This window comes from Polyodon spathula, chromosome 2 (assembly GCF_017654505.1).
Source record: "Polyodon spathula isolate WHYD16114869_AA chromosome 2, ASM1765450v1, whole genome shotgun sequence".
Lineage (NCBI taxonomy): Eukaryota > Metazoa > Chordata > Actinopteri > Acipenseriformes > Polyodontidae > Polyodon > Polyodon spathula.
Window position 1 is genome coordinate 2,150,421 of NC_054535.1, and position 11,757 is coordinate 2,162,177.

An 11,757-nucleotide genomic window follows, 5' to 3' on the forward strand; every position below is an offset into this window, starting at 1 on the left:
AGACCCTCACAATTCTCTGTGTAAAAAAGTGTCTCCTATTTTCTGTTCTGAATGCCCCTTTTTCTAAACTCCATTTGTGACCCCTGGTCCTTGTTTCTTTTTTCAGGCTGAAAAAGTCCCTTGCGTCGACACTGTCAATACCTTTTAGAATTTTGAATGCTTGAATTAGGTCGCCACGTAGTCTTCTTTGTTCAAGACTGATGTGCCTAAAAGAATGTGCAATTATAAGGAATTTAATAATATTAAATGCACCTGCAATACATTGTACTGTGTTTACAAAGTGTTTAAACGAAAGCATTTCAGCAGAAAGGAATAGGGTGGTATTTTAAAATGGGGTTGAACTCAGATATGGATACCTATTCTAGTCATGTTGCATATACTGAGAGCAAGGCAAAGATTTCTCATGTAAAAGAGATGGGGGATTTGATTTTGTTTTTATCAATATATATATATATATATATATATATATATATATATATATATATATATATATATATATATATAGGTATAGCACCCAGCAGGCTGCATATATTCTAAATATTAAAGGTGAAGACAGCACCCAGCAGGCTGCATACAAGTTAAGGCCCAGGGCTCTAAATATTGAACAGATGGGACGTGAACCTCTACAGAGGTGAAGGTATGTGGCTGTCACCATCTCACCCAGTTTGTGGATGCGAGTTGTGGGGAAGGAGGTAATCGCTGACTGCTTCCTGTGGCACAGTTATGAGTATGACCTTGCCTCCCTGCTTGCCGGCAGCTTTCATTTCCTAATCACTTACAACTCACATTAGTCAAACTGTTTGACAGATCATCTGCGTGAGAACTGGCTTTCAGCAGAGTCTTGAAGGCAAAGACGTGTATCAAGGAGTGATGGACAGCAGGGCCCTAGTGATGATTCATTACACAAGCAGGTATAGCGGAGCTTTGATCACCCCCATGTATGGGACTCGGCTAACTCACTGAGTGAGCGGTCTCAGCTACAGTAGAATAGATGTGACATAGCTGGATAACCAGTCTGTCGTAAATGTATAATCTTCATTTCCAATGCCCCACTAGAAGGATGTACCATTATACAGTATTCATAAGATGGGGCTTCTAAATCAGGAAGTCTAATGTTATGGGGGAACTCAAGCCAAGAAAACTTGGGAACCCCTGGTCTAACATTTCTGAAAACAAACAATACCCCTGGACTAACATTACTGAAAACAATCAATACCCCTGGACTAACATTACTGAAAACAAACAATACCCCTGGACTAACATTACTGAAAACAAACAATACCCCTGGACTAACATTACTGAAAACAAACAATACCCCTGGACTAACATTACTGAAAACAAACAATACCCCTGGACTAACATTACTGAAAACAAACAATACCCCTGGACTAACATTACTGAAAACAAACAATACCCCTGGACTAACATTACTGAAAACAAACAATACCCCTGGACTAACATTACTGAAAACAAACAATACCCCTGGTCTAACATTACTGAAAACAAACAATACCCCTGGACTAGCATTACTGAAAACAAACAATACCCCTGGACTAACATTACTGAAAACAAACAATACCCCTGGACTAACATTACTGAAAACAAACAAAACCCCTGAGCTAACATTACTGAAAACAAACAATACCCCTGGACTAACATTACTGAAAACAAACAATACCCCTGGACTAACATTACTGAAAACAAACAATACCCCTGGACTAACATTACTGAAAACAAACAATACCCCTGGACTAACATTACTGAAAACAAACAATACCCCTGGACTAACATTACTGAAAACAAACAATACCCCTGGACTAACATTACTGAAAACAAACAATACCCCTGGACTAACATTACTGAAAACAAACAATACCCCTAGACTAACATTACTGAAAACAAACAATACCCCTGGACTAACATTACTGAAAACACACAATACCCCTAGACTAACATTACTGAAAACACACAATACCCCTAGACTAACATTACTGACAATACAAAAATAATAAACAATGCCACTTGAGCTTTTAGATAGTGTAAAGATGTGCCTAGAACCGTCTCTTTTATGCTGACGTGAAAGGTGAATTAAGAACCTTCTGTTAATATTCCAGTCTGCAACCTTCTCCCAGTATAAAGTTTTTGTAAACCGGTAATCTACTTCTGTCTAGAAACTCAACCTTTCTGCTGTAGGAGTGGAATCTTTGCCAGAGAAGGTTTTTGATTAGTTTTTAAGATAACACCTCCATTACAGTTTAACATGCAGGATTAAACTCTTATTTCTCGCTCCTGTGATTTCTGACATCAGCAAACAGAGAACAGATGCAATGTTAACCTGCTGCCATAAGCCACAGTCACAGCTTTATACATTTTTCATATGTAATAACAAAGACCCGTTTTCAGGAAAGCGTGCATCCTCTGTAATCAACCACAGCAGCTATATTCAGGCATTGAGAGCGCAAAAGAATAAGAAAAATATATTCTTAAAGAAAAAATAGGGCTCTGTCTCTGTCAAAGAATTAAAAACTCATAAAAACAGCCCCCTGCAGCTTATCTAAAAAAGATTTGCTTTGGAAATAGGATGTGTCTGGTGACCAACCCGACCAATCCAATCCGGGGTGTGTGTGTGTGTGTGTGTGATGTGATAAATGGGATATATTTCTCCCTGTTAGGAACCTTACCGAGAGAACAATGTGAGCGAAGACAAGGAAACAGTTTCCAGGAGATTACACCTTAGAAAAACAAAACGGGTTGCAAGCTAACCAGGGTAAAGGGGTGTCACTTTAGTGTAACTCTTGGGCGTCAGGCTGGACTGTTTGTGAGAGGAATGAAACCAGAAAGCAGCGTGTGGAAGAAGTGAAAGAGGACAGGTTTGGGCTGTTCTTGGTTTAACCTGAATGGTGGGTTACGATCAGGATATCCTTTGACAACTCTCAGAGCTTTCCTCGAGTGCAGCCTGGCTCTGTCTCTATGCCTTCTCCACGGAGGTTTGTTGTGGATTCAACTTCGTTGCCCATAAAGGTGGACTGGGATCTGAACATCGTCATCTACACAGCGATTTTCACTGCCCTGCTGCTGCTGCTTGTGCTGCTGCTCGTCCTGGTGATAAAGCAGCTCCGAAACTCAATGGCAGCTCTTGCTTTCCAGCCGAGATGCTACTCAAACTTACACTGGGAACAGCCACTCCAAAGACAGTGAGAGCTGTACCAGCTGAGCTTCAGTGTCTTTGTGTTCCTGTTAACTGGATTGTATCGCCACCCTGCTGTTCTGTAGAAAAGCCACAAAGACCTGTGCTGCTATGAGTCTGACTGTAACTCGTCTTTGCATGGGTCTTAGTGCAGTTTTGGAAAACAGTTCTTGGTAAATGTAGTAACAAATCTTGAATACATCCTGAAACGTTTTGCTTTGCTAGATGAAATAAAAATGTATCAGCTCTTGTATGTGAAGATGTTGTCAGACTTAATCAACTAGTACATTTTTGTGTGTGTGTTCTGGGTAAACACTTTCAAATCTCCTTAAAATGGGTAGCTTGGTTATCATGTGATGCTATTATAGCTGCTGCTACATATTTTACTAGAATTCTGTTTTAGTTCCCCTTATAAACATATTGACATTAAGTGCCATATTCTATAATAAATCCAAGAATGTATACTAGGGATGTGTTGCAGACTGCAGTAAAGTGTTGTATACAGTGAGCAGCATGTTAAATACAGGGTGATTAGAAAGTAAGTTTACCACATCAATGTGGTAAACTTATGTCCTAATCACCCTGTATATTTATACATAATACAAATTTATATATATATATTGTAGCGCCCAATGCGCTGGCATAGTAAATTGTGACAGAGACACACACAGGGTGAAAGGGGGGAGGTCATCTCAGGACAGAGTCAGGCAGGACACAGACACACACAGGGAGAAAGGGGGGAGGTCATCTCTGGACAGAGCCAGGCAGTGACAGAGACACACACTGGGAGAAAGGGGGGAGGTCATCTCAGGACACAGCCAGACAGTGACACAGACACACACAGGGAGAAAGGGGGAGGTCATCTCTGGACAGAGCCGGGCAGTGAGAGAGACACACACGGGGTGAAAGGGGGGAGGTCATCTCAGGACAGAGCCAGGCAGTGACACAGACACACACAGGGTGAAAGGGGGGAGGTCATCTCTGGACAGAGCCGGGCAGTGACAGAGACACACACAGGGAGAAAGGGGGGAGGGGAGGAAAGTAATCTCTGGACAGAACCAGGCAGTGACACAGACGCACAAGGAGAAAGGGGGGCGGAGGAAGGAAGGTCATCTCTGGACAGGACCAGGCAGTGACAGAGACACACACAGGGAGAAAGGGGGTAAGAAAGTCATCTCTGGACAGAACCAAGCAGCTGAGGGTGACCATGCACGACACTGGGAAAATACACGGAAAAGGTTTGGGGCACGAGAGACAAAAACAATTACTGCAACAGCAGGTAAGAGAAACACATACGATAACTAATAAACACTAATAACAGAAACACAAACAGGTCACAGTCCCACTTACTATGCTGGGATACCGCTGCAGCAGCCCTGTCTCAGTCCTGAAGACGACAGCACCAGGCGCTCTACATTGCCCCTACCTAGCAGCCGAACGTCCCGTTGGCTTCAAGATTCAAATAGGTCTCTAAAGCCCGCTAGGAACCTTCTAGTGCGCCCCCATCAGCGTAGCAAATGTCTTCCAGAGTCTGGACTCTGGCACAGCCACTGGGTCTTGTTTCAGAGGAGGAGAGGAGGTCCTCCCGGGTTGAAATTCCACCCCTGGTCGCTGTTGAGTTCCTCGGGGGCCCCCGAAATGGCTGAACATTTTGTTGACCAAAGCAGTTAGCCACGGTGATGGTGTTTTAGTCGGGAAGCGCATATGCCTCGGGCCACTTGGTAAAGTACTCCATGGCCACGAGTACCAAGCAGTTCGCAGCCTCAGTCGGGGGGAAGGGGTCCAGGACATCGACCCGTAACCGCTCCATCAGAGCCCCCACCTTGTACTGATGAAGAGGTGCATGTGTGCGGTCCGTGGGTCCCTTCTCTGCGGTGCAAGTGTCATAGCAGTAGCAGTGTAGCTCCACATCCTGCCGACAGCCAGCCAGTAGAACTTGTCCTGGAGGATGCCGAAGTGTCCTACAGCATGATTGGAGTGGAGTCGGCCAGCATGATGCTCAATGATGAAGTGCTAGCCCTGCAGTACCTCGATCCAGCAAGCCATCTGCCCCTCCGGCTCTTGGAAGTGTAGAAGCCAGGTGAAGGATGCATGATTGGTCTGGAGCTTGAAGGGGCAGCTGTAGAGGTATCGGTGGAAGTGGCGGACTGCCTGCACCACTGCCAGGAGCTCTCTCCGCGTCACACAGAGGTTGCGTTCCGGTCGGTGGGGTGTTGTTATCTGCTTCAAGGGGGGACTGGCCACCATCCCTCCAGCGCTGCTGTTGGGCCTCCCCTGCTGGCTGCTCTCTGGGCTGACGGTGTGATGGCTGTGTCGCAGGTCGAGGGTCACCCCCAGCATGGGTGTGTGCTGGCCCATCACTGTCTGCAGGCAGACTCTGGTGGGTGCCCAGGATAGCTGGTCCAGTCCATTGGTAGATGGCAAGGTTTCGGGAGATGGAGATGATGGACCCTGTATCGCTCAGAGCCCGACAAGCCACTCCCTCCAAGGTGCACGGAAGGTACAGGCTCCGGCCCTGGCCGATGCAGTCCACAGCAGCAATGGCTTCGTCGGAAAGGGGGAGAGCAGGTGCACAGGACAGTGATCCCCGGTGGGGTACGGCAGTTGTGCTCCAGGTGCCCTAGCCTCCTACAGCGCCAGCAGCAGGTGCTGCGCCTGGCCCAGTAGTTTGGGTCTGGGGCTGTCTCGTCCTCACTGTCTTCCTCAGTTGAGGCTCCTGCCCTGTAGGTCCGGGTCGCACATGTTGCTGTAGGTTCTCTGGAGTCAGTCTTTTCCAACCTGAAACGGCGTTCCAGAGCTGCCACCAGGGCGTCATAACTTCGGCCTTGGTCGGGGGAAATGTCTCATAGAGAGTGAAGCAATTTCCCTTCCAGAGCCATAGCGAGCTGGCCAGCCATTCCTTCTGCACTCCAGTCATTCACCCAGGTGGCGAGCTGGAACTGTGCTTGGTACGTCTCCCAGGCTGCACTGCCATCAAATGTTGCTGCCTTGACCGTCTTCCTTGTCGGCCTCCAGGCATCAGTTTGCTCGCCCGCTGAGGCCTCGGTCATGGGTCGGGTGGCTTTGGAGCTTACCCCGCCAGGCAAAACATGCAGGGATGTCTCTGCCAGCCTCCAGCCCTCGGCCTCGGCAGGCTCGCAGTGGCCCCCTTCGTCTTCCATCAGCTGCCCTATCTCCTGTTGGATCGCCGCGACTGACCATGGCGAGGCGGGGGTCAGTCTTCCCAGTATCGGCTGCTCTTTGTTGTTGTAGGAGCGACGGGTCTCTGTGGGCTCCCGCTGTTCTTCCAGCTCTTCGGCAAGACTCTGGGCTTCTTCCCATGTGCTGGAATTCAAGTGAATGATTCATTAGTAATTCAATCCCGGCACAGCTTTATATATAGAGGCATGAATCACTCACTCTGGGATAGTGTGTTTGTGAGGAGAGAACAAGAGTCGGGAGGAGAATTAAATAAGAAATTACAATCGCTACTCGTGCTGAACTAACTTGTTTCTGGGTTTGTCTCACGTGTTTGTTTAGTGTATGTCTATTTTGGCCAACGTGCCATTTTGTTTGGTTCAAGTGTTTTGTGTTTAAACCTTTTATTTTGTTAATTTATAATGAACCGGCACAACAGCACACTCACTCACCATTCCTGTCTGTGTCCTGCATTGCCTGGCCTGACGTCAACACCAGCCAGTCTGTTCACAAGACATAAGGACTGAACAACATACATCACTCTGACGGCAACAGTAAAAACACATTCTGTGCAAGTTTGTCTAATCTGGGGATCTGCTGTCTATATTGACAGTCAAATATGATAGGATTCTTTTATTGGGTGATTTTAACCTTCATGTTGACATTGATTCTGATTATAACTCCTTGTAATTTTTCTACTGGATTCCTTAGATTATATTCTGCATGTCATACACATAATCATGGCCATGGTGAATCTGCCAGTATCTACAAAGACTGTGGACTGTCCATTTAAATCTTGGGTAATTAATTCTTCAACTGCTGATAAGCCTTCTGATGTATTGAGCTCATTACCTCTCTCTGAGTCCTCATCAGTAGATGAGCTGGTTAATACCGACAACATCACCTGGACTGGTGTCTTAGATACTGTAGCACCAATCAAAACTCAAAGAGTGCCTTTTACAAAAAAGCTCACCTTGGTTTAATGATGCAACTCGTAAGATGAAATATTAGGGTCGTAAACTAGAACAGAGATGGCAGGAACCTAAATTGCATGTTCATTACATCTCATGGAATTTTAACCTGGTTAGATATAGGAAGGCTATGGCATTAGCTAGATCATCATAATGATGACAGTCTTCTTCCGCCCGCACATAAGCACAATATAACAATAATGATAATACAAATGAAATTAATAAATCATTACCCGTCACAGGACCCTAAAGTCCTCAATAACTATAGGCCAATCTCCAACCTAGGATTCTTAGATAAGGTTCTACAGAGAGTTGTAGCAATTCAATTACAAACATTTCTAACTCTTAATGGTATATTCGAGAAGTTTCAGTCTGGTTTTCATGCTGCACACAGCGCCGAGACGGTCCTTGTCAGAGTCGTGAATGATCTGCTGATAAGCTCTGACTCAGGCTTTCCATCAGTAGTAATTCTTCTAGATCTAAGTGCTGCCTTTGATACAGTAAACCATTCCATCCCACTGAATCATCTTGAAAGCACAGTGGGACTGTCTGGCCTTGTTCTATCCTGGTTCAAATCTTATCTTTCCGATGGGTTTCAGTTCATCTCTATTTCAGTTCATCTGTCTGTGGTATTCCACAGGGCTCCATTCTAGGTGCCTTGTTGTTTTCATTATATTTGCAACCGTTAGGTGACATTATCCGCAGACACAGAGTGAAATTCCATTGTTATGCTGATGATACCCAGCTGTATTTGTCCCTAAAGCCAGGAATTTCTTCTGCCTGGGTGTTATTAGCTACTTGCCTTACAGACATCAAGCAAAGGATGTTACAGAATTTTCTAATGTTGAATTCATATAAACATAAGTTATGCCAGTGGGCTCACAGACCCAACTAAAAGAAAATATGGGATCACATGAGCTCGACCCTTGCAGTCTCTCATCAAAACTTAAACTAGAAATGAAGAGTTTGAGGGTCATCTTTGATCCTGATCTCTCATTTGAGACTCTATTAGGGAAGTTACTAAAGTATCTTATTACCATTTGAGAATGTCACAAGGCTGGCTGAGTGGTGACGTCAGACCTGGAGCAATAACACACAGGACAGAGACATGGAGTTTTGGTGAAGCTGAGCACTTGGTTGCGCTCAGCATTTAATAAATGAACAAACAGAAAATAAAGATGCTGAGCAAAACAGAACATGGCATTTGAGGCCAAAATAAACAGACAAACAAAACGAACAGACACTAATAAACAGGGCACGAACACTAAACAAACAAACACCGTGCTGGTCCTCCAGCACAACATAGCAATTGCTTACTTTTTCTCTCCGTCTCTCTACCTTTCCTTCGCCCTGAACACACAACCCCTGAAAACATGCTGCTTTTATGCAGCTGTACCGAGACTCGATTGCTAATCAATCATTCAGTTGGAGTCTCTGTACAGCTGCACGTGAATTAATAAAGTGCAATTCCCTGTGCTCACATATTATTACTTTTTACTTGCACGTGAAGTGCTGTGCAATCCTCGTGCCTAAATACAAATATACATTTTAAACACTCGTGTTCCACAGACCTGTTTATATCCGGTGTACCAATGACTATACACCAACATTAACACACAACACAAAATACATACAGGGGCAGGCACTTTGCCACAGGGACTAATGCATGCCTTTGTTTAATCTAGAATTGATTATTGTAATGCACTTTGTTCTGGTGTTCCAAAACGTGCAGCTTGTTCAGAATACCGCTGCTAGAATTCTGACTAAAACCAGGAAAAGTGAACATATTACCCTTGTTTTGGCCTCTTTAGAATTGATTTTAAGATTTTGCTGTTAACTTGCAAGGCTCTGAATGGATTAGCACCTAGTTATTTGCAGGAGTTACTGACCCTGTATCTTCCAAACCGCACTCTGAGATCACAGGATGCAGGGCTGCTGGTTAATCCAGGGCCAACAAAAGCAACACGGGTGAGAGGGCTTTTTCTTGTAGAGCTCCTAAATTATGGAATGCTCTGCCTTCGCTTGTCAGGGGAGCTGGGACCGTTACAGTTTTCAAGTCAAAGCTAAAAATGCACTTTTATAAAAGGGCTTTATTATCTTAGTGGGTTTTAATGTAACTTTAAAATTACTGCTTTTGTATTATTCTGTGTATACTATTATTTAAATGGTCTGATCGTGGGGGTGGATGTGTTACATGCTATACAAATGTATTGTGGTTTCTTCTTTTTTTCTGCTATGTACTGTACCGTGCTTTGCGATACTTCTGTATAAAAAGTACTATATAAATGCAATAAAAAAAATAAAAAAAACTCTTTAAAAGTGGTCTCTGTGAATGCTATTCTGTTTTAAAATGAAAGGAATACACAGAAATGCAAGTTTACAAACAATTGAACTCCTTTGTGTTCATTATAAAAAACTGAAATAATAACATATCCTTTGGAATAGTTTTGCAAGAAAAGAACAATCAGGGAGTGATGATCCCTTTTCAGCCAGCATCAATTCCACAGTCATGTTCTAACAATGTGTTCGACAAACTGGAAAGTGATCGAGACCATGAGCTTTACAGCATGAGCTGACTGACTGCTAATTCCTCACACCAGGTCATAGAGCTGCACCATTCATTCCCAAGAAAACCAGGCAGCACTGCATTTGTGCAAAATAATTTGAGGCACTAGGTGGCACTATATGTAACACTCAGTAAAAACGTGGTATATGGGTTAATAGAAAAACTGCACTGCCATGATCAGAAACACCTGACCTGTATAATCATGCTAATGTGCAATGTTGTGTCAGATGTCATATCATATTAGCAGGGGTCAGAGTGGGGTGTAGTAAACAGATTCATGCTTTGCAAGTGCTTTATTAATGACCAGTTGATAAAAAGAAAAAACAACGGGCTCTGGCATCCCTCCGGCTGCAAATCATGGCCAGTAATAAACTGCTTTCTATCACATCCATCTCCAGAATTTTTTTTTAATCAAAAATGAAATAAAGAGTTCCTAATGGCATACATTAATCTAGCAACGCCCCCAGAAATGTTCCACATGTTAAGTAAAATTGAACCACGTCGACATCCCACTTCATGCCAATAACGACTCTGCATCAACATGCTGCAAAGTGTTTCAGCCAATCAGAGTGCTGCATGTTTCACAACACCTATACTGACATTAGAAAAGTGCAATCAAATTGCATCACCGTTTCTATTTAAATAAATAAACACAGCGTGCTTCATTCGAGACAGAACAGCAACTACACTGACAGCCAAACAGTCCACAGCAACAACAACAGATACAAATAAACCTGTCTGAAATACAGACCTAAACTAGGAGAAAAACTAGCTCACAAATCTGTTGTGCTGGTTCTGTTTCCAATCATTACTCGCACAATCACTACAACTAATGTAATCATTACTAAGCATGGCATATAAACAACATCAATAATAATAATTATAATAGTAATAATAATATCACTTTGCAATTATGTGTTAATGATTAGGAAATGTATTTTTGCATTCACACTGAGTCCGTTTCAAACTTGGTCTGGTTTGTTAGTTTCAAACATCAATGTATCAATGCCTTGTCTTTTCCCTTCCTCGTTTCTCCAATGCTACACCGCTGCTCTGCTCTCTGCACTGGCTACCTATTGCTGCTCGCATCCAATTCAAAACTCTTGTACTCTCCTCGCTATCTTGACCTTTCTGCTCCCTCCTATTTCCAGACTATCATTTCTCCCTAGACCCCCTCCCTTCCCCTCCGCTACTCCACTACTGGCAGATATCTCAGGGCCGAAAGTCCTGCCGGCCCAACACTTAAAGTCAGCGAGTCCTGGAGACAGCCGACAGAAACACCAGCCAGGTGTAGTGGCTGGGGGTCGATGGAAACACCAGCCAGGTGTAGTGGCTGGGGGTCGATGGAAACACCAGCCAGGTGTAGTGGCTGGGGGTCGATGGAAACACCAGCCAGGTGTAGTGGCTGGGGGTCGATGGAAACACCAGCCAGGTGTAGTGACTGGGGGTCGATGGAAACACCAGCCAGGTGTAGTGCTGGGGGTCGGCGTAAATCGGAATGCCCCTACATGGGCTCCCTGATGATGAAAACCAGCCCCCCGGGCTGTGCTGCTCGTGCTGCGTCCGACTGTTGCTGCTCCCACCCGGTGAAATCGTACTCTTTCCCCACACAGTGTCCGAAGAAGGCGACTTCCCTCTGCATCGGCCTACACTTCCCAGGATGCAGTTTGAGACCGGCTGCGTGGAGTCTGCGCAATACCTCTCTCAGATTTTCCAGCGCGTCAATTTCCAGCGTTTCAATTTCATGTTGAACCAGATGTGTACATCCTGTCTTTTCTGATGGAGCTCTCAAACTCAACTAACAGCATCCACAGCCTGGCAGACTGCTCTGGGCACAGCTCCTCACAGCTGCTGTG